We start from the raw sequence: 23512 nt of genomic DNA on the forward strand, positions 1-23512 counted from the left end.
AAATACCATCAACTTTTTTCAAAGAAATGGAACAAATAGTCCTAAAATTTGTATGGAACCAGAAAAGACCCCGAATAGCCAAGGGAATGTTGAAAAAGAAAAGCAAAGCTGGTGGCATCACAATTCCGGACTTCCAGCTCTATTACAAAGCTGTCATCATTAAGACAGTATGGTACTGGCACAAAAAGAGACACATAGATCAATGGAACACAATAGAGAGCCCAGAAATGGACCCTCAACTCTATGGTCAACTAATCTTCGACAAAGCAGGAAAGAATGTCCAATGGAAAAAGACAGTCTCTTCAACAAATGGTGTTGGGAAAATTGGACAGCCACATGCAGAAGAATGAAACTAGACCATTCTCTTACACCACACAAAAATAGACTCAAAATGGATGAAAGACCTAAATGTGAGACAGGAATCCATCAAAATCCTTGAGGAGAACACAGGCAGCAACCTCTTCGACCTCAGCCACAGCAACTTCTTCCTAGAAACATCACCAAAGGCAAGGGAAGCAAAGGCAAAAATGACCTATTGGGACTTGATCAAGATAAAAACCTTCTGCACAGCAAAGGAAACAGTCAACAAAACCAAAAAACAACCAACAGAATGGGAGAAGATATTTGCAAATGACATATCAGATAAAGGGCTAGTATCCAAAATCTTTAAAGAACTTATCAAACTCAACACCCAAAAAACAAATAATCCACTCAAAAAAATGGGCAGAAGACATGGACATTTCTGCAAAGAAGACATCCAAATGCCCAACAGACACATGAAAAAGTGCTCAACATCCCTCGGCATCAGGGAAATACAGGTCAAAACCTCAATGAGATACCACCTCACACCAGTCAGAATGGCTAAAATTAACGTCAGGAAATGACAGATGTTGGTGAGGTTGTGGAGAAAGGGGAACCATCCTACACTGTTGGTGGGAATGCAAGCTGGTGCAGCCACTCTGGAAAACAGTATGGAGGTTCCTCAAAAAGTTGAAAATAGAGCTACCGTACAATCCAGCAATTGCATTACTGGGTATTTACACCAAAGATACAAATGTAGTGATCCAAAGGGGTACATGCACCCCAATGTTTATAGCAACAATGTCCACAATAGCCGAATTAGGGAAAGAGCCTAGATGTCCATCAACAGATGAATGGATAAGGAAGTGGTGTATACACACACACACACACACACACACACAATGGAATATTATGCAGCCATCAAAAAATGAAATCTTGCCATTTGCAATGACATGGGTGGAACTAGAGGGTATTATGCTAAGCGAAGTAAGTCAATCAGAGAAAGACAAGTATCATGTGACCTCACTGATATGAGGAATTTGAGAAGCAAGACAGAGGAGGATAGGGGAAGGGAGGAAAAAATGAAACAAGATGAAACCAGAGAGGGAGAGAAACCATAAGAGACTCTTAATCTCAGGAAACAAACTGAGGGTTGCTGGAGTGGAGGGGGGTGGGAGGGATGGGGGGCTGGGTGACAGACATTGGGGAGGGTATGTGCTATGGTGAGCTCTGTGAATTGTGTAAGACTGATGAATCACAGACCTGTACCCCTGAAACAAATAATACATTACATGTTAACAAAAAAAAAAAAAAAGGGCAGGGCAGGAGGAAGAGAGCAGTCAGGGCACTTCTTCCCTGAGATTAGTCAGCTCGGGCTGTTTGGGAACTGTAGGATATAATCACAATGTTCTGAGTCTGTTTACATTTCTAACAGCCTGACTGGGATTTGGGGTTGAGAAATGTGATCCCTGATATATATGTGTGTTACGTTCAAACCATCCCTGAAGAACATTCACATTTTTTTTTTTTAACCTGGAAGTGGAATCTAGTTTGTTAGTTGCCTGAGAGACAAAATGCACTGCTTTGTGCCATTTAAATGTTAAGAGGGCTTGGATGTTTTTTCTGCAAAAAGCCTATTTAACCCCCACCGAGTTCCCAGGCCTCCCAGTTTCACAGGTTAGGAAGTTCCCTTTCATTAGTAGGTTCTTTATAAAATGAAGGGGATGGATTTCATTTATATCAATTCCTTGCTGTGCTTTCTACCCAATTCCAAATTAATTCCAGCCCAAGGTTTAATGGATCAGATCCATGAGGTCACCGTGACTTAATATTTCATACCAAGCCTGACTACAATTAATTGACTACCAGCTTTGTGCTACGCATGCTCCATTCACTGTCTCCATTCCTCCCCAAACTCCCAAGGGAAGTAGCATTATTCTCAATGAAGAAACTAAGGCTTAGAAAGAAGTGAAGTCACTTAGAAGAGCTAGAACTTGAACCTAAGTCTTTATGGTTCCAAAGCCTGGACTCTTTCCCCTACAGCGTGCAGCCTCTTACATTTTACCCAAGTTATCTGAGGTTTCAATTTGGCAATGTCCTCATTTTGAGGTTGCCATCATTATCCTGCCCCTAACTGCTCAGAGTTGCAATGGACTATGAGCAAGCTTTGTGTCTCCCCCTTGGGGCCTGCATGAAAAATGCCATTCATCATTTGGTTAGCAAAGGAACCTCAGGGTTGGGATGGTAGGAAAAAGTGGCCTGGGTCCTTCATTTGAGACAATGCCAGCCACTTCTCCAGCTAGGCACAACACATCTCTGTGTCTTAGAGCTCAGCTCTGCTGAGAGGAAGGCCATTCTCTGCAGAAGGGAGCTAAGAGGTCAGGGTAACTGAAGTTATTGCTAGAGTGCCTGCTCCAACAACAGCTCCTTTGGGGAACTCATGAACAGGGACCTTGACAATTCAGAAAAATGAAGTGCACTGACAAACACAAGGATCAAAGAAGAAAAGGCAAGAAAGAGTACTTCTTTCTTTAAATGGATATAATTTACATACCATAAAATCCACCCTTTTATAAAATGTACAATTCAGTAGGTTTTAGAATATTCACCAAGTTGTGCAAGGACATCAGTGCTATCTAATTCCAGAACATTCTCATCGCCCCAAAAGGAAACCCCATGCCCATTAGCAGTCACTCCTGTCACTGTCCCCCAGCTCCTGGCAACCAGTAATCTACTTTCTATCTCTGCAGAGTTGCACATTCTGGACATTTCATAAAAATGGAATCAAATGATATTTGGCCTTTTGTGTCGGCTACTTTCACCTGCCAGAGTGTCTTCAAGATCCATTTAAGTTGTAACATATGTCAGCAGTTAATTAATTCCTTTTTCTGGATGAATAATTGTATGTATATAGCACTTTTTTTTTTTATCCAGTCATTACCTGATGAACATTTGGGTCATTTCCATTTCTTACTATTATGAATAATGCTATTAGGAGCATTCATCTACAAGTTATTGTGTGGACATTTTTTTTCAATTCTCTTGGGTGTATAGCTAGGGGTGGAATTACTGGATCATATGACAATGTTACATTTAACTTTTAGAGGAATTGCCAAACGGTTTTCCACAGGGACTGCGCTATTTTACATTCCCTCCCGATATGCACGGGGGTTCCAATTTCTCTACATCCTTACCAACTCTAGCTACTGCTCATCTTTTTAATTGTAGCTATCCTAGTAGATGTGACGTGGTAACTACTTGTCATTTTGATTTTCATTCCCCCAAAAACTAATGGTGTTAAGCATCTTTTTATGTGCTTACTGGAGATTAGTACATCTTTTTTGGAGATCCATCTACTCAAATCTTTTCCTGTTTTCAAAATTAGGTTGTCTTCTTTATTGTTGAGTTAAGAGTACTTTACAGGTGCACCTGGGTGGCTCAGTAGGTTAAACATCTGACTTTGGCTCAGGTTATGATCCCAGAGTCCTGCAATTGTAGGATCGAGCCTTGCATCTGGCTCCCTGCACAGTGGGAAGTCTGCTTCTCCCTCTGCCCCTCACACCGCTCATGCTCGCTCTCTCCCTCTCTCTCCCTCTCAAATAAATAAATAAAATATTTTTTTTAAAAAGGTACAAATTCTGGATATAATCCCTTTTCAGATATATGATTTATAAATATTTTCTCCTATTTTGTGGGTTATCTTATTTTCTTGATGGTGTTCTTTGGAACACAGAGGTTTTTAATTTTGATTAAGTCGACTGAAGAACTACATAGAATACGCCTCAAAATTTTCTTCCTGAAAAAGAATGAAGTTGGGTGGTCCCAGAGGCAGTAAGTCGCCAGCACTCCCAGGCCACACTGGCACCCCCTACTGGGACTCTGGAGAATCACCGGAAGCCGCACAGCGGAGAGCCGCACTCGCAGTCCCCTGCAGTGAACTGTCCGCCACCGCGGTGCTGAAATCAGCTGGACCCAGAGGATGACCTCAGAGGAGTCTTGAAAGTAAGGAAAGGACTTAACATGTGGACAAAAGAGAAAGAGCATTCCAGATGTAAAAAGCATTTGCAAAAAGACAGAAGAAGACAGAATGGCGCATTTAATTAGCTGGATCCAGAAGAAAGGTGGTGGTGGCTGGTATTAAAGTAGTAGCCACACTAATGGGAAGAACTGAACACTTTGAAGATGACTGGAGATACAGTCCACAAGACCTGAGAAAGGACTGGATGTTAGGGATGAGGAGAAGACAGAAATCAAAACAACTCTGAAGTCTGACTTGAGGAACCAGGTAGTTGAAGGTGGCATTTACAGAGATGGAGAAAAGTAGAGGAAGACTAGTTTAAAACTGTAACATAAAACAGATCTGTACTAAAAATCAAGGATGAGAAGTGGGGTAGCAAAACATAGTGGTTAAATTTTAGAAGCTTATTTGTTTTCTTATTTGCCGACTAGTGTTGTTTTGCCATTTTGAATCTCCTCTCCCTGTGATATATAAAAATGCCTTCATTTGTTATCAGTAAGTTCTCTTTTTAAGATTTTATTTATTACTTAGAGAGAGAGATAACATGGGCAGGAGGAGGGGCAGAGGGAGAGGGAAAAGCATACTCCCCATTGAGCAAGGGGCCCGACCTGGGGCTCGATACCAAGACGCTGAGATCATGACCTGAGCCGAAGACAGATGCTTAACTGACTGAGCGAACCAGGTGCCCCTGAATAAGTTAATTCTTATGGGGGGTGGGGAGAATAGTGGTTAAGGTCACTGCCTCTGAGGCCAGATGACTTGGGTTCAAACCCAAATTCCAGCTCTTATGAATCCCGAAATCAGTTTCTCCTCAGGAAGAGATGGATAATTATAGTCACTAACTTAGAGAGTTGTAATGAATCTTAAATGAGTAGATATTTTGCACATCTGGGGAACAACTGTTAATGAGTATGAGGTTTCTTTTCAGGGTGATGAAAATGTTCTGAAAGTAGATAGCAGTGATGGTTGAACAATCTTCTGAATATACTAAAACCACTGAATTGTATGCTTTCAAAGTACTGTATGCTTTCAAAGGGTAAATTTTATAGTATCTGACTTGTATGACAAAAAACATATCCTGAACAGCACTTAGAACCATGCTTAACTAAGTGCTAAGGAAGTGTTCATCAAATAAAATAAAATATTGAGAAAACCATGAAATTATTATTTTAGATTTAAAAATCTTTATTCTTCAATTCCTCCAGCCTCCCACCACAGGGGATTTTTTAGAGTCCACTTCACTCCTACAGAGCCTTCATCCCTCCCTCCTATGCCTGTACTTTCTTCTAACTCCCCTCCCAGGTGGCTCACTTCCAACTCCAAATTTCCCTCTTTCTGTTACATAAAGAAATACCACTCCCCTGAGGCCCTTCACCCCAACTCAGCACCACACTCAATTTTGTGTATCCAAATCAAGAGCCAAAATGCCTTCCATTTAACAAGATTCCATCCTAATTAAAAAGCAATTGTGGTTTATGTTTTCCTTTTTTTTACACAAGTTGCTGTGATAGAAATGATGTATTATGGTTTTTAATTGAAAGAACTCAAGATAAAGTAGAAAGGAAAAACTGGATTTATCAGCCACAGACTGAGGAAGCACAGATGGGTCTGAAAATTCTTATCTTTTTCCTTCTCATCCACTTTTTTTTTTTTAACAAATTTCAACACATTTTGGCCTCAGATCTTTGTATTTACTGTTCCCTCCATCCCTCCTTTTCCAGCAGGTAGCCACATGACTCACTCTCGTACTCCACTCAGGTCTCTGGTCAAATATCACCAGTTTGTGGCATCTCAGGGTTCCCTGGCTACCCGTGCTAGCACACTCTCTTCCCTGACACTAACACTCCCTCGTGCTGCTTTCTTTCCCCTCCACTGCTTGTATTACAATCTTCCATCCTACATGCTACAGTACTGACTTGGTTTTTTTAAGATTTTATTTATTTATTTGAGAGAAAGAGAGAGAGGACGTGCGGGCATGTGCGCAAGTGTGCGGGAGGGGCAGTGGGAGAGGGAGGAGCAGACTCCCTGATAAGCAGGGAGCCCCATGCGGAACTCCACCCAGGTGCCCCCCCAACCTCTTCTTCTGGGGAGCTCTCAACCTGATGGAGAAAGTGGCAGGACAAGCACAGAGGAGATGTGAGTTTTTAAAACTTAAAAGAATAAAAGGTTGCTGACCGTAGGACTGATATCTCCCTGCTTTTTCTGTTCACGTTGAATTATTATACAGAAGCATGAATACTTTTGAATTGGCTGATCTTCCCCTGTAATTTTATTTCAGAACAGTGGCTTCTTAGAGGTCCCCATGGTACCCAGGGAAATGATATAGATGAACCCGAATACCACCCATTGGATACTGATACTATCTGTGCAAAAGATTACCCCTTGTCTGGATACGTGTGGAATGCTGGCTTCTTGTGTCACCCCTTTATTTGTTCATTCATTCTCCCACCCACTGAATATTTACGGGGTGTCGTCCCTGTGCCAGGCGCCATGCTCAGTGCTGAGGACAGCACAGTGAATAAGGAAGACAAAACACTGCTCTGAGGGCACTGACAGTTTAGCGGGAAGAGGGACTCTAATCAAGTAAATACTGGGCACCTGGGTGGCTCAGTCGCTAAGCATCTGCCTTCAGCTCAGGTCATGATCCCAGGGTCCTGGGATCCAGCCCTGGATCAGGCTCCCTGCTCAGTGGGAAGCCTGCTTCTCCCTCTCCCACTCCCCCTGCTTGTGTTCCCTCTTTCGCTGTGTCTCTCTCTGTCAAATAAATAAATAAAATCTTAAAAAAAAGAAGAAGAAGAGGCTGAGGTGGTAGGGGGCTGTAAGACACAGCTGAGTGTCTGGAAGGGGATGGTTGTAAAAGTGTCTCCCCGAGGTCTGTGAGAGGTTCTAGCAAATTATTGAACCCAAGGCAGGGGGCTCATGGAAACCCCACTTTATAGCCACTTGGTCTGAAGCACCAGTGACAACCTGTTACTTGTGACTGACATCTGAAGAGGGTGAGTCTTGTGGGACTGAGCCTGTAACCTGTGGGGTCCGACATGCACTCCAGGTTGACAGTGTCCAAACTTAAATGAATTGTATGACATCCAGCTGGGGTCCGGAGAACTGGTCCATGTGAGAAAAAAACCTACATATCTGATCACAGAAGTGTTCTGTGTGAGTGGCAGAGGGGAAACACAAGGTTTGTGTTTGTTTGTTTGTTTTTTCTTATACAACCAACCCCAGGACGGCTGAAGCAGAAGCTCTGGGCATGGGGCCCAAAAGTCTGTGTTCTAACAAACCCAAGAGGTGACACTGGTGCACATTCAAGTTTGAGACCATTGCTCGCTTCCCCTGGGAAGTCCCTGAAGTGTCCAACCCTCCTCCACACCTTCCCCCTTGGCAGAATCATTCCACCTGAGCCCACAGCACAATTTCCAACTAACAAACCCCAGTGCCCACCTCTGTGGCTCTAAATAGGATGTTTATACCATTGTTCCCAGATTTAGACAACATATATTCCCTCCCCACCACAAGGAGTTAGCTCATAATTCCCCTCTCCATTTCAATTTTTGGTATTTATAGCTTGAGGTTTTAGTCCCTCTGTGACTCTTTAGAAATTCAGATGATAAGCTCAACCCTCTATTTCTTGTTCCATCAACTTTCCGCAGGATCTCCTGACCCGCTGCCTTTGTAGGATGCTCATTAGCTCCCACTCCCTCTCTCCACTCCTCGTCCCTCACATCCATTTCACAGTATCTTGTCAAAGCACCTTTGCTTTTATGTTTCTAAACAGTTCTGATTTTCAGTTCTTTCTGACCTCTGAACACAAAAGCTAAGTCTTTCATGCTTGGCCTGGGAGTCAATTCTAAATGTTGAAAATCAAGAAATAGCACTTACATTATTATGGGATTGAGTGTGTAAAGAACATGGCACAGTGTTTGGCATGTAGTAAGCCGTCCATCAATAGAAGTTATTATTGTTATGACAAGGCGAATGTTGTTCATGTGGTAGCCAGCCTCCAAAGTGGTCTCCAGGGATCCTCACCTCCCAGTATTCACATTTTTGTGTAATCCCAGAATGTATCTCAATGAATAGGGTTGACCCACTTGACCAAGAGGATATTGCAGACATTACACTGTATGATTACCAAAGCTAGGTTATAAAGAGCACTGCAACTTCTACCTTGTTCTTTGGGATTATTTGGTCTGGGGAAAGCCAGCTGCCATGTTGTGAGGACACTCCAACTGCTCTATGGAGAGGCCCAGGTGGAAAGGAACTGCCAACAGTCAGTACCAACCAGCCTGCCACGTGGGGGAGCCACTTTGGAAGTCGATCCTCCAGCCCCAATCAAACCTTCAGATGACAGTGGCCGTGGCCCACATGTTGAGAGCAACCTCATGAAAAGTCTTGAGCCAGAACTACCTAGTTAAGTTCGTTCTGACTTCCTGACCCACAGACACTGTAAACAATATAAATGTTTATTATTGTTTTAAACCACTAAGTGTTGGGATAATGTGTCATGCAGCAATAGATAACTATTGCAATTCACCACAGAGTCAGCCATCCTGTTGAAGAGCCATATTTCACAGGACACGGCTAGTTCCAAATGGCAGTATTCCAAGTCAGATAAAGAGATGAGCCTCACTCAACCAGAGGTAGTCCTTTTAGCCTGAGTAAAGACATGGTTTTAATTACCTGCAAAATTTTCTCCTGATCCTAGTGGTAAAACCAAAGCCAACTCTCTGTATATTCTAGGCTACAGTTCAGCATCTCACTGAGACCTTTAAGCTTAGACATTTTAACAAAGGGGAAGGCTTTCCAGAGCTCACCTTTTGCACCACACTGCCTGCTCCCTCCTCACCTCTTAATGCACTGCAAAAAATCTACTAAGTGGCTTTTTAAAACTATAGGTTCCAGGCCACCATCTGCAGGGATTCTGAATCAGTGACTTTAGTCTGGACTCAGGAACTGCTTTTTAAAGAGGCATCCTTCAGGAGATCTCAAATGTTGGTGAGGATGTGGAGAAAAGAGAACCCTTCTATGCTGTTGGTGAGAATATAAATTGGTAGCCATTATGGAAAAGACTATGGCAGTTCCCCCCAAAATTAAAAACTGAGCTACCATATGATCCAGCAATCCCACTGCTGGTTATATACACAAAGGAATTGAAATCAGTATCCCAAAGGGACACCTGCACTCCCATGTTCACTGCAGCACTATTCACAACAGCCAAGATGTGGAAACAACCTAGTGTCCATAAATGGATGACTGGATAAAGAAGATGTGGCATTATACAATGGAATACCATTCAGCCATGAAAAAGGAAACCTGCTATTTGTGACAAGAATGGACCTCAAAGGCATTATGCTAAGTGAGATAAGTCAGAAAGAGAAAGACAAATACTGTATGACCTCATTTATATGTGGAATCTGAAAAAAAAAAAAACTTGAGCTTGCTAAAACAGGAGTAGAATGGTAGTCACTAGGGGCCAGGGTGTAGGGGAATTGGGGAGATGTTGTTTAAGGGGACAAACTTACAACTAGCAGACACATAAGTTCTGGAGATCTAATGTACAACACAGGGATTACAGTCAACAATACTGCATTATAAACTTCAAAGTTGCTGACAGGCTAAATCTTAACCATGCTACACACACACACACACACACACACACATATAAATCTGGAACATAATAAAGGTGTTACCTAATGCTACTGTAATGATCATATTGCAATATTTCAGCCTATCAAACCAACGTACTATACACCTTAAACTAACCCAATGTTACATGTCAACTATATCACAATTTTTTTTAAAAAGCCGTCCTCCTACCCCCACCCAGTTGATCCTGATGTTGGTCGTCCCCACCCACACTCAGAGAAACGATGCTCTACACACGGTGTCTCCTCTCCCCCCACCGATTAGCTGAAGTGATCGCAGCGTGTGAAATGGGAGTAACACTGTAAGTATTCGAGCATAAATGAGCCAGGCCTTCTCCAAGTCTGAAGCAAAGGACGGCAAGCTGAGCTCCATTATGTAAAATAGGTACAATCACAATCCTTTCTCCGCCTCATAAAAGATCCCCCAGTGAATAACTTGGAGATGAATTCCCCTGAAAGACTCAGAGGCTACTCCTACCTCCCAGAGGCTTTTTCTTCTTTTCCCCATTTTTACAAATCTGAGTGAATGACATCTGGTTCATTATATCAGGTGGTTAGGACCAAGACTGTTTTTAATGGCTCTTTAAAGTCTCACAGACAATGCAGGGAAAACAACTTGGAAACCTTAAGGGTGAAACAAGAGTCTGGTTCCTTCCCGCTGCATCGCTTGGCTCCGCTCAGGGATGCTGATTCAAAATACTCATTTCTTTCCTCCACCTCGTCAATACCCTTGATTATTCGCCACTGAAGTTATTAAAGCAGATTGATGGGTAGAAGCTGAAGCTCTGCTGGTGCCCAGGCTCACTGCAGTGGGTAACAAGATTAGGACTTCGTGCCTTAGTGAAGCATAAAGATTCTATTTTTGAACAGAACCAAGAGATAATCTTGAACAAAGAAACCCACAGACAGAAAAGTTGAAACTCCTTATCCCAAGAGGAAAGCCCAAAGAGATGAGTGTCCTTTGGGAACTGGCAAAGTAATTGTTCTCCACACTAACATTCAATTAGCACTTATAAACTCACTATGATCTACATGTGCAAGATTACTGCCAACAGCACACCAAGGTTTGTGCCTATCCCATGGGCTTTACGGCAGTGTTTGCCAACGGGCAATTCCTGGGGCCCCACCTGGAACTCAAATATCTGGCTCAGTCTCCAGAGGTGTGGGTTGATTTGTTTGCTTGTTTTTAATTCATTGCCAACATTTAAAAATCGGGAAATTTTAGGGGCGCCTGGGTGGCTCAGTCGGTACAGCATCAGACTCCTGATCAGGTCATGATCTCGGGGTCCTGAGATGGAGCCTCACATCAGACTCCATGCTCAGCTCGCAGTCTGCTTGAGACTCTCTCTCTCCCTCTCCCCCTGCACCTCCCCCTGCACACACTCACTTGCTCTCTCTCAAATAGTCTTTTAAAATTTTTTTTTTAAAAATCAGGAGAGTTTACATTCTTTAGATGCAGTTAGCAGGCTTGGGTCAGTTAGCATTTTCTGTGCAGCAACCATTTGTTGTCTCATGATTCTGGGGTTCAGCAATTCGGACTGGGCTCAGCCAGATGGCTCTACGGGTCTGGGCTCGTTCCTGTGTTTACAGTCTGCTGGAGCTCAGATGGGGGCTGGCTGGTCTAGGATAGCCTTGGCTGGGATGACTCACTCTGTTCTACTTGGTCTCCTCCTCCAGCAGGCTAGCCCGGGTTTGTTCACAAGGTGATCATGGGTTTTAGAAGCAACAGCAGAGTATGCAAGGCCCCTTGAGGCCTGGGCTCAAAACTCCCACACCATCACTTCTGCTGCATTCCACTGGCCAAAGGAAGTCACAGGCCAGCCAGATTCAAGGGATGGAAATCTCACTTCACCTCTGAATGGGTGGGGAAGAATCTGTGGCCACCTTTGCAATTTACTAACAGCTCATTTTTTTTTTTTAATTTTATTTATTTGACACAGAGAGAGAGAGAGCACAAGCAGGGGGAGCAGGCAGAGGGGGAGGGAGAAACAGACTTCCCGCTGAGCAGACAGCCCAATGCGGGCTCCATCCCAGGACCCTGGGATCATGACCTGAGCCCGAAGGCAGATGTTTAACCGACTGAACCACCCAGGTGCCCCAACCGCACAGCTTATCTTAAGAATTCAGTAGATATGACCACCTTGGGCACACAATACGCTAAAGCGCACAGCTGGTCCCTTAGATGGGTATGGCAGTGCCCTTCCGCACAAGCCTCGCCCCTGCTGACTCATTTACACACGGTCTGGCTCTGTGGATGTGGCAGGCTCTGCCTTTCCTGATCCCAGAACGACCTCCCATCCCACAGATCCAAAGACCCGTCCCCAGCCATGAACACAGCTGCTGTGATCACTTTTCACGTCTCAGAAAACATCTCTCTCTTTATCTGTTTCCTCTCCCCACCCCTCACCCCTTCACCAATAAAGATCCCATTTTCTGCCGGGAAAATCAATGAGAGGAGGGGGAAGTGAAGAGTGGGAAAGACTTAGGGGGAAGACGGCCCTGGAGCCAGACCACTTGAGCTCCCCTCCAGGTTCTACCACTCCACTCACCTAGTCTGCCTGAGCCTCAGGTTCTCTGCGGAAAAACTGTACCTGTTATGTTCACACACTTCTCCTTGAAGATATTATGTTAGTCGATCTATTCATGTTGCGTAAGTGTGGACCCATGGTGGTGTAACAAAAAAATTGAGACACAAATCAAAAGCACAACGACAACCCAAAAAAGCACTCAGAGTGAGTGGTAAGGTTATTTCCATGTTCGGCTCTGAATTTAAGGCAGGCTTCCTGCAAAAGGGAATTCACGACTCAGCTGCGGAAGCAACTCCCTGAACGGTCGGGGGGCTCGACTGCGAAGGGGGCTGACTTCAGCAGCTGTGCTTGCAAAGGGTAACTCGCCCCAAACCTGCGTCCCAGCAGGCGCCTCACCTCTCGCGCTCGGAGCCTCGGGAGAGCCTGCAGCGCCACCTGCTGGACGAGGACGCCTAGGACAGGGTTACCGGTGCGCCCGGCCGCCACTTCTGAGGGTAAATCCGCGACGGTCCCTCACCCGGAACCACCTGCACGCACCACCCAGCTGCATGCCAGCGCGCCTGGGTCCCCTGACGCCCGCTCCCGAGGCCCAGCTCTGCAATCCCAACCACCTTCGGAACTCAGACCACCTTCGTGCGCGAGGGCGCAGTCCTCAGCCCCCGAGCGTGCCCTAGATGCTGCGGGGAAGGGCTTCAAGGAGCTCGCGTTGTGCGGGAAGAAAGGAAGCCCCCCTCCCACGTGAGGGAGGGCCCTGCAGCCCCAGATATCCCTCCCCTAACCTCCCTAAGCCTCCACTGCCTCATCTGCGAAATGGAAATGATAATGCCAACCCCAGGGGTGCTTGTTAGGTGCAAATGTGACCATCCAGAAGGGCCCAGAGCCTAGGAGCAGTATGCAGGAAGTAGCAGCGAGTAATGTCAGGCCTGAACCTCCTCTGCATTATGGTAATATAATAACAAGAATGATAAGTAGTGGTCCTCTCGTCCAGCAGGAGTAAAATAGCAGGTACTGTGGCTTTATCACCTACCGAGCTCTATTCCAAGAGCCTTACCTGCGTGGAAACTCAAGCATTTCCTTGAAGTCGTAGGTAACGTTTATTATTTTATTTTTTTAAAGATTTTATTTATTTGAGAGAGTGTGACAAAGAGAGAGAGAGAGGGCATGAGCAGAGGAGAGGGGCAGAGGGAGAAGCAGACTCCCCACTGAGCAGGGAGCCCGATGCAGGCTCGATCCCAGGACCCTGGGATCATGACCTGAGCTGAAGGCAGACGCTTAACCGACTGAGCCCCCCAGGCGCCCCAACATTTATTATCTTAACTCAGAGAGGTTAAGTAACTTGGCCAAGGCCAGCTAGCAAGCAACTAGCAGGGCTAAAATTCGAATGCCAGCAGCCTGTGTCTTGGAAGAATTAAAAAATTTTCTTCCTGCATAGCTATTGGCAGGTCAAATTCCTCCCCACCTCCCACCCTTATTCTTTTAATCTATTAAAAAAAGGGAAACTAGGGGCGCCTGGGTGGCTCTGTCGGTTAAGCGTCTGCCTTCGGCTCAGGTCATGATCTCAGGGTCTTGGGATCGAGCCCCGCATCGGACTCCCCGCTCAGCAGGGAGCCTGCTTCTCCCTCTGCAGCTCCCCCCGTTTGTGTTCCCTCTCTCGCTGTGTCTCTCTCTGTCAAATAAATAAATAAAATCTTTAAAAAAAATAAAAATAAAAAATAAAAATAAAAAAAAGGGGAACTAGGGGCGCCTGGGTGGCTCTGTCAGTTAAGCGTCTGCCTTCGGCTCAGGTCATGATCCCAGGGTCTTGGGATTGAGCCCCACGTCAGGGCTCCCTGCTCAGCGGGGAGCCTGCTTCTCCCTCTCCCTGCCGCTCCCCCTGCTTGTGCTCTGCCAAATAAATAAAATCTTTTTTAAGGGGGGGGGAATAAGCAAATCAAACGGCTTTGGTCCTCTCCCCCCCCCCCCATAGCCCTCCAGGATGCTTTTGCTGCCTGCTGAGTTACTCATTGGCATGGTGGCCCTAGGTATGGTATTCGTCCCCCATCTTACAGAGAGAAAATGGTAAAGATGTATTCAGCTAATGACTTCAAATCACTTGCTTGTCACTCCCAGAAGCCAGTCAGTGGAGGTGCCAGCCTAGAGCCCGGTGTTCTAGGCCACACTGAGCAGGGTCAAAACCCGAGTAACAGTGCCGAAGCGTGAGGCCAACAGCGGAAGGCTAATGAGCAACACTTCCAAACTGCTGGGAGGCAAATGAGAGCTTGGTGCGTGCACACACGCATTCCCTGGTCATAGTACCAACATCACTTTATTTTTTTTTATTTTTAAGATTTTTTTTTTTAATTTATTTATTTGAGAGAGCGAGCGAGCATGAGAGAGCACCAGCGGGGGGGGGGGGGGGGGAAGAGAAGCAGACTCCCCGCAGAGCAGGGAGCCCAATGGGGGACTCGATCCCAGGACTCCAGATCATGACCTGAGCCCACCGCGCAGAACCGACTGAGCCACCCGGGCGCCCCCCAGCATCCCTCTCAAACGTCCCTGCACGTCCAAGTCTGAGAACCGGCCCCGCGCGGTTGCCCAGCCGAACGCAACTCGCTTGCCACTGATGTGTCGCAGACCCTGGAACAGAGCCCTTACAGAGGGAGAATCTCGACTTACCCCCCAGGCCGGCTCTTCCCCAGTCTTCCCCACTCCGCCGGGGCCCGGCCGCCCCTCCGGAGCTCGGGTGAAGTCCTGCAGCCATCCGTGCCGGTTCCAACGCCGGGGTCCCCGCGACACCCGAAACTGGCCCGCGCACGGAGCGCAGAGACACGGGAGCCAGGCAGGCCGCCCCACCGGCAGGGGGCAGTTGTAGGCAGCAGGGGAACCTAGGGAGGGGTAGCTGTCCGCCCCCACCGCCAGAAGCTTAAAATTTACACAGAGGTCCCAGCCCAGCTCAGTCGGCGTCCTCAAGGCCGTGACCTCGAAAATGGCTCCCTCCCCGGACGGGTGGGCGGCGGTAAACTCCACGGCGTGGGTGGGGCCCCCTGGCGGGTCAGCCCGGGTCACGTGCTCTGGGTGACCTCGCAGCCAATCCCGGAGTCCTCTCTCCTTGCCCCACCCCCAGGCTTCCCACGTGTCTTTCACATCCTCCCACGTGGCCCCTGTCTCCACCCGAGCCCAAGGCACCTTCTCTCTCCCCCTCGCTCTCCCTCCCCCGGGCATGTGCAAAACCTCCCACCGAGGCTCCCCGCTTCTCATCCTGCCTCCTCCGACCCATTCCCCACACAGCAAGCACGCTCATCGGATTGTCTCACTCCAGGGATGAAAGCCCTGCAACTTTGAACCACTGCGTCTAGAATAAAATCGACTGCTCTGGCCCCCGGCAACTTTTCCAGCCCGGCCATGCCCCTCACTCCTTGTGCCCCGGCCACTCAGGCCTCCTCTGAATTGCCTGCCCCCCACACGCCAAGCTGACCTCTTCAGAAATGCACCCCTGCCGTCCCTCTGCTCGGCAGCCTCTTCCCACCGAAAGCTCCCCGTCTCCTTCTTTGCATGCTTCGGGTGGCCAATGCCTCTTTCTTGAGCAGGCCTTTCTGATCACCCAGTGCCCACCCCAATTCAGGATGCTCTCCTCACTTGGCTATTTGTTCACTGTCCATCAGCCCCACCCATTGAAGCTCCGTAAGAGTGAGGACCGTGTGGAGCCATCCATCCATATCCCTGGCACAAACCTGGGCAGATCATAGATGCTCAACAAATACTTGAGGGAGGAGAGGAGCAGAGGGAGGGAGGGACAGAGGAATGGAATGAGAAGACAGCTATAACCCTATAGGAGAAGAACCATTAATTATTAATATCCTTTATAATAATATTAGCTAACACCAACATAAGCCTGCTCTAGGCCAGACTGTATTCTAACACGTTACACGTTTCAATACATTTACTCCTCACAATTACCCCGTCATGTACCTATCCCCATCTCGTAGACGCAGAAACTGAGGCACAGGTTAAAAATCATTTCCCAGTGTCATACAGGAAGAGCTTGAACCTGGGCTTCACACCAGACTCCTTACTCTCAACCTCCACTACAAAGACCCATGTCCGTCACATGGGGAAAGGGGCAAACCACTCTGCCAGGGTCACCACAGGGAATACAGTGCAGCCCTTTCAAGAAAGATGAGGCTGCTCTGGATTGACCCACACGGACAGATGTCCTTGATAGGACAGTGGCTGAAAAAGCAAAAGAAGGACACATAATAATCCCATTTTGGGAAAAAAAAAAAAGAAGTCAAATAAAAGAGCAACTAGATGCCATTGTTCACACGTAGGAACCTGCCTGGAAGGATACAAAAGCACTAACACTGGCTGAAGCTAGGAGGGCCTTCCCTGGTTCTCTTGCTGCCAGCTCAGGGCAAACGGAACTCTTCCGTGACATCTGCCCAACCAGCCTATCTGAAGCCACCCTTCCCCACCCCCCGTTACTCCCCAGTCCCTTACCTGATTTCCATATGGCAGTTACTGCTGCCGGACCTCATAGAGTAGACTGACTTGTTTAATGCCTGTCTATGTAAGGGTAAAAAAAATTAATTTTCTGTGGTGCAAAAAGAGAAGAGACCCTCCCCTCCTTCTTAGAGTATTGCCTTTAGAAAATTTGAAAATCCCTTTTCTGCCCCTGTGAGATGCATGCAAACCTTTTTAAAGGTGCAATAAGCTCTTGCCAGTTGTACAACCCAAAAACGGGTTTCTTAAGCGTCTGAGACTCTAGTCTGAGAGCCCTATCTTTGAAATGTAAACATGAAGAAAGATAGTATCCTGAACTCCCAGTCTAGGTGAGGGTCTCACTTAGGTGGCTAGCTCCCTGTTATAATTACATGCTTGCCATAGAGACATGAGAAGTTTATTGTTCCTTCAGACAGAGACAATTAGCAATCACAAACGGCCGTCCCAATTACCAGTGGATTTAAGATGAACTATGTGCGACAAATGGTGCTGTCAAGTCCCCTTATTTGAGAACTAGTTATCATTTATCTCGAGGACGTGATGTAAATGCGTTGCATCTGCTGAGCTGCATAAAAGGGCGAGATTTCTTTCTGTCTTTGCAATCTCTTTAGTGAATTGCCTGTGATAGGCATCACATTCTGGCTTAATGTTTATTCAACAATAAAAATGCTTTCTTTCTCTTTTGTGGAAAGGTTTTCTGGATTGGCAGGCGATTTTGTTTTTGAATTCTATTTCCCCACCATCTCTTCCCTAGTAGATCATAAGCTCTGTGGGATTTTTTTGTCTTCCTAGGTCAGGTGTCCACAGCACCTGTAATGGTCCCCAGCACTGAGGAGATGTTCAAAACGTGTTTATTGAATGAATAAACAAATAAACCCGTCATCGCATTTGAATTTAATTTTTTACTTGCAATGAGCAAGTATTATTTGTTATAATCAAAAAAAAAATCAATTGAGCTTTTAAAATCACCACAATCCCAATAGAACAGATAGGCTGCTGGTTTGCTTTATGGATATTGATTTTACGTCCTGTGAGTCCTCAAGCTTCTCAGATGTGAGTTGTAGTCTTTAAATCGTGACTAGGAACTACTCCAGACATTCTCATTAGCAACCATTTCAGACATCATACAAAAAAACAAAAAACCTCAGACATCATAGTCCCAGTTAATCCAGATCCTTCCTATGCACTGAGAATGATCTGTTTGTTTGTTTTAATTTATTTGTCAGAAAGAAGGAGAGCACAAGCAGGGGGAACGGCAGGCAGAGGGAGAAGCAGACTCCCCACTGAGCAAGGAGCCCTATATGGGACTCGATCCCAGGACCCTGGGATCATGACCTGAGCCAAAGGCAGACCTCAACCAACTGAGCCATCCAGGCATCCTGAGAATAATCTGTTTTTATCTCAAGGACAGTCAAGAGGAGATTCTTTGGTGCATCTCAACACCTCCATCCTCCAAGTCCAAAAGCTACCACTTTTCTCAAGGCGAGGTTTATAAGCAGCATCTCTCCCTAAGCGGCTTCACTGAACTGGACATTCAGGTCCCATGCCCTGTACCCTCCACCCCGAGGCCTTTACTTACATCTAGCTCACACCATTCACCCTCTTCTCCGAATGAATGAATGAGTAAATGAATGGATGAATGAATGAATGAATGAATGCATGAATGAATAGAAACAATAATGGTCCCCATGTGTATTACGATTAGCTTTCCAGAGGCACTGTATGTTCCAGGTCCTGTGCCAAGCACCCTATGTGCATGATTTCCCTTAATCTTCACAGCAAACCTGGGAGGTGGGTACAGGTCCCCACCTGTATTATTGTTCCCATTTCACAGATGAAGAACTGAGGTTCACAGATGCTAAGTGACTTGCTTAGTCTCATGGTTAGTACACAGTAAAGTGGGGACACACCCCAGGCCATCTGACCCCAAAGCCCCAGCCCTTGGCTCCAAACTACAAAATGTCATTAGTTTCAAAGCACTGGATCAATCTTCTACCTTATTTGTGGAAAAAAGAAGAGAAAACCCAACCAGGCAGGAACATGGGGCAGGAGGATTCAGAATCCCCTTAACAACTCACATTGTCTGAGCTCCTGCCACAGGCCAGACCCTAGGGTAAGCACTTGAAAGATGTGATCCCATTCAAGCCTCTCACCAGCACCAAGGTGCTTACTATTACTGTCCACGTTTCAGAGGTAAGGACCACAAGGTGTTGAGATGTGAAGTGACTTGCCAAGGTGCCACAGTTAGTTAAGTGGCTGACTCAGAATCAAATCCAGGTAGGTCTGCCCCCACAGCCCATGTTCTTAGCCATGATTCTTCCTCAAAGAGATGGAGAAAAGCAGAGAAGGTGACCCAAAGTCGGTCCAAGTGCAAACAGGGAGGAAGTTCCCACAGGGTGAGCCAGAAGGAGAAAGTGAGAGGCCACAGCTACCACCGGTGACATTTCTCCACACTGGCTTAAGGGCGGGTTGGGGGGGGGGTGTCCCATGTCCTAGGAATGGAGGAGCTTAAGGGCTTTTTCTTCATCTCAATGACTAGAGCCCTGTCCTGTACTTCTTCTCTAGTCCCCTTTGTGCCTAGCCCAGCACCAAACACCATGTGGATCCTCAATGCCCAGTTTCTGAACAAATGAGTGAATGCCCACCTCCCTTTACAAGAGACTATATATCTCAAGTTTTCACGGTTTCCATTCAAAAGTGGTCTACAAGGTACCTGGGTGACTCAGTCAATTAAGCATCTGACTCTTGATCTCAGCTCGGGTCTTGATCTCAGGGTCATGAGTTCATGCCCCACTGGGCATGGAGCCTACTTAAAAAAAAAAAAAAAAGCAGTCTGCAGAGTCATGTTTTCCACTCTGCCCTCCTCCTTCCTTCATTGTGCCCCACAAGGCCACTTGTGTCGGGATGGAGGGATGGGGGCTGGGGAGTGAAGCCTCGGGCCATAACACATCTGTCGTGCACACATGGGGTTAATTTTTGTCCTTTTAGGAAGCCATAGAGAGCCACATTACAGAGAAAGAAACCTGAGGTTCAAGGAGATTACATACCTTCCTCTGGGCCACATGGCTAAGGGTCATGAACTCCAGAACTCACCTCTGACCTGTTTGCCTCTGAAGACCCTGCCTCATGGAGGGACAGGAATCAGTAGGCACCGAGTGATGGCAGCAAACCCCATACACGTCGTCAGCACCCAGTAAGTACGTGTTGAGTCAGCCGGTAAATGAATGGATGAGATTGTTTCAAGGAGAGGGTTACTAACAGGATCTACTGCTACAAGACATTAGAAATAATGGGTATGGAAAAAAAGGGCTAGGAAACTTGGCCATTAAGTCCAAGTTATTAAAAAAAAAAAAAGGAAATCACCTATATATATCCATTATAATCTATATTAGTCTGCTTGGGCTCCCGTAACAAAATACTACAGACTGGGAGACTGGGGACTTAAATCCCAGAAGTTTATGTCTCACAGTTCTGGAGGTTGGAAGTCCCAGATCAGGGCGTTGGCACGAACAGGGTCTGGTGAAAGCCCTCTTCCAGGCTTGCTGACCATGTTCTTGCTGTGGCCTCACATGGCAGGCAGAGAGTGAGTTCAGGGTCTCTTCCACTTCTTATAAGGGCACTAATCCCATCATGAGAGCCCATGCTGTAACCTAACCTAACCCTCTTTACCTTCCAAAGTCCTCATCTCCAAATACTATCATACTAAAGGTTAGTGCTTCAACACAGGAATTTGGAGGGGTGGGTTGGAGGGGGAATACAAACATTCAGGCCATAACATCCATCACTAGGAGACTGGATTACATAAATCATGATGCATCAACACTATAGGATGCTCTACGGCCTTGAAATAATATTCCATTATTGTGGTTTCAACAGGAAAGACATCAGTGACATGTGAAGTGAAAAAGTCATGTTATAATACAATTATACAGCATGACCCCATTCTTCTCAATACCAGGGACAATGGGTACTTTGGTAAGACCTGGATCCTGTGGCCAACGCCTGACCAGAGGGCAGGTGGAGCACTGAGATTTTGACAGCCTCTCCCAAACTACGACAGGAAGAGAGGGGAACTCTTCAGTACAAAGAGGGAGCTGAGTAGACAAAAAGGAAGAACTACCAGCCACGTTTTCATTTCTTGAGTCCTTACTCCATGCCAGGCCCAGTTCTATAAGCCCTGAAATGTGTTATCACATTTAACCTTCACAGCGCCCTTTGAGATGGTGCTGTTACTCCCATTTCCTACAAGGGAAGAAGCAGAGACTTAGTTGGAGTCACTTAGCAAAGGTTCAGGGCAGAGCCAGGTTCTAAGCCCAGCCTGGACTGCACCAAAGCCATGAGGCTAATCACCAAATCCTAAAACAACAAGGCATTCCTTTCTCTGTGTCACTCGTTGCCAGCACAGCAGCGGGCACACAGTCATCAGAATAAGAAATGCTGATTGGAAATGAACAGAGAGGACGCAAGAAGTGATGGATGGGGGTGGTGGTGGTTGGGTTTGCCTCGGGAAGAGGGACAAAAACAGAAGGAGGACTCCAGACAGGCCAAAAACATTTGGAACAGTCACATCTAGCAAAACAGCTTCACCTAACAAAGAGAGAAAGAGAACGGGAATAAAAATGCTCCTGTCCGCAGGAAGACTTAGGTATGGTCAGAGAACATGCCTTGGGAGAAGACACAGCAATTGCTCCCAAACACTGCCCACTGTCCATTTTAACACAGTCCCCCTGCTTGGGCTCAGGAATCTCTTCCCCACATTCCTATAGAAACAAGCCTCATGAGTAATCACAGGCCCCCGACCCTAGAGCAGATTAATAACGTGTTCCCCCTTGGAAACTAGGAAAAGGGGTTCCTCTGATGGAAAGGAGGAAACTTCTTCCTTCAGCACCTCATCCCCTTCCTCCTCAACACTTGACACACACACTCGAGTATGCTGCTTCCCACTTGCACACATGCATTCCCATGCTATTCACTCTCTGCCACACACACACACACACAAACACACACACAGCCCTGTGGCACCATCTGGGAGTTACCACCCCACCTCCCAGCAGCCATCCTCCTCTAGCTCTCTGCGAACTGAACCTCAACTGTGTTAGGAAGACAATGTGCCTGCTCCTAAGCCAACTCTGCTTCCTTTTGCCAGATTCCCTTGCAGCTAAGAGTGATCATGTGACACAGTTCTAGTCAATGAGACAGAAGGGGCTTCTTCTAGTGGGGGGCGGGGGCGGGGGCGGAGGCAGGGTCCAGAAAGGGTTTTTATTTGCTGCCCTACTGAATTAGGGCACATTGATCCCATCTCTCTACAGAACCTTCCTGGCAGAAAAGCTAAAGATTCCCAGACTCCTTTGCAGCTGGGCTTCTGGATATGAATTCGCTTCTGCCAATTGGATGCACTTGCACAATATTTTGAAGGCAGAAAAGGGGCGGAGACATCTTCCTGCGGTTTGGGCTCTTTGCTGCTGGTAAACAAGTTTGCAGAGATTGGGGTTTTCTGCAGCAGAATTCAGGTGTCCAGTCGCCAGGCCACCGGTGTGGACAGGCAGTCGTGGCAGAGACAGCAGCCTGGCTGCCTTTCCAGGGTCCGGTGACCTGTTCTGTGGGAGCTGGAAACCAGGTGCAGTGGTGGCAGTTTCCTGAACCCTGGATCACAGCTATGGCAGTGCGTTCTAGAGCTCATTCATTCCACTGGCCGACTCCTGATGCCCACCTTCCCAGCTGTGGCTGGTCAGCGTTGCTGTGTCCAGGCAGTCTTTCCTGGGGGCCGCGCCTAACGCCCACTCCTCTAGCTTTTCCAGTGATTTCCCAAGCACTAATTCCCTGTGCTAAATTATTTTCTGCCTAAAATAGCGAAGATCTAGCAACATTTAGATCCTCTGGTTTCAACCAAAAAATGCTAAAGATGTCAGGCATGAAAAGTGTATGAAGAGGCCTCAGGGAAGGCACCATTTCTTTGAGCCTGTTTCTTCTTCTGTAGAAGCCCAAAGATTATTATTATCATTATCATCAGTTAATAGTTATTGAGTACTGTGGCAGATTGTATCTCTCAAAGATGGTCCCAACAGTACTTCCCATCCCATAAGCCTTCCACAGGTGACCTCGCCACTTTCCGTCACGTCGGAGGAGTCTAACCCCCTCGCTCTTGAATCTGGGCTGCCCTCCGACTCTCTTGCAACCAACAGAATACAGCCGAAGCCACACCGCCTAAACTCCGACGACAGGGAAAAGGCACGAATCTCCCGCCCCGTAAACTCCTCCAGGCGCTCAGGGCCCGGGCCCGCCCACTCTGCGCGGGGCTCGAGCTCCAGAGCGGCGGGGGCGGGGCCTTGGAGGGACCCCCGCGGCCCGGCCCCGCCCACCCCGCGTGCGGCTCGGCTCCGAGGGGCGGGGTCTGGGGGGCGGGGCCTGGAGGGACGGCGCGGGTCCGGTCCCGCCCACCCCGCGTGCGGTTCCGGAGGGGCGGGGTCGGTGGGCAGGGCCGGGGAGGGATCGCGCGGCTCCGGCCCCGCCCACGCCGCTCTGGGCTCCGGCTCCGGCGGGCCCCG

At 47.1% G+C, this 23512-nt stretch overlaps 1 long non-coding RNA gene across 1 annotated transcript in view; it reads right to left on the reverse strand.

Moving 5' to 3' along the window:
• LOC144379175 (uncharacterized) overlaps positions 1 to 15302 on the reverse strand; it is a 175333-nt gene extending 160031 nt beyond the window's left edge. Inside the window, exon 1 of the long non-coding RNA XR_013441542.1 lies at positions 15144 to 15302. This is a non-coding gene — a long non-coding RNA (uncharacterized LOC144379175). The remainder of the gene's footprint in view (positions 1 to 15143) is intronic.
• Between the last annotated feature and the right edge of the window lie 8210 nt (positions 15303 to 23512).

This window comes from Halichoerus grypus, chromosome 10 (assembly GCF_964656455.1).
Source record: "Halichoerus grypus chromosome 10, mHalGry1.hap1.1, whole genome shotgun sequence".
In the NCBI taxonomy this organism is placed as follows: Eukaryota; Metazoa; Chordata; class Mammalia; order Carnivora; family Phocidae; genus Halichoerus; species Halichoerus grypus.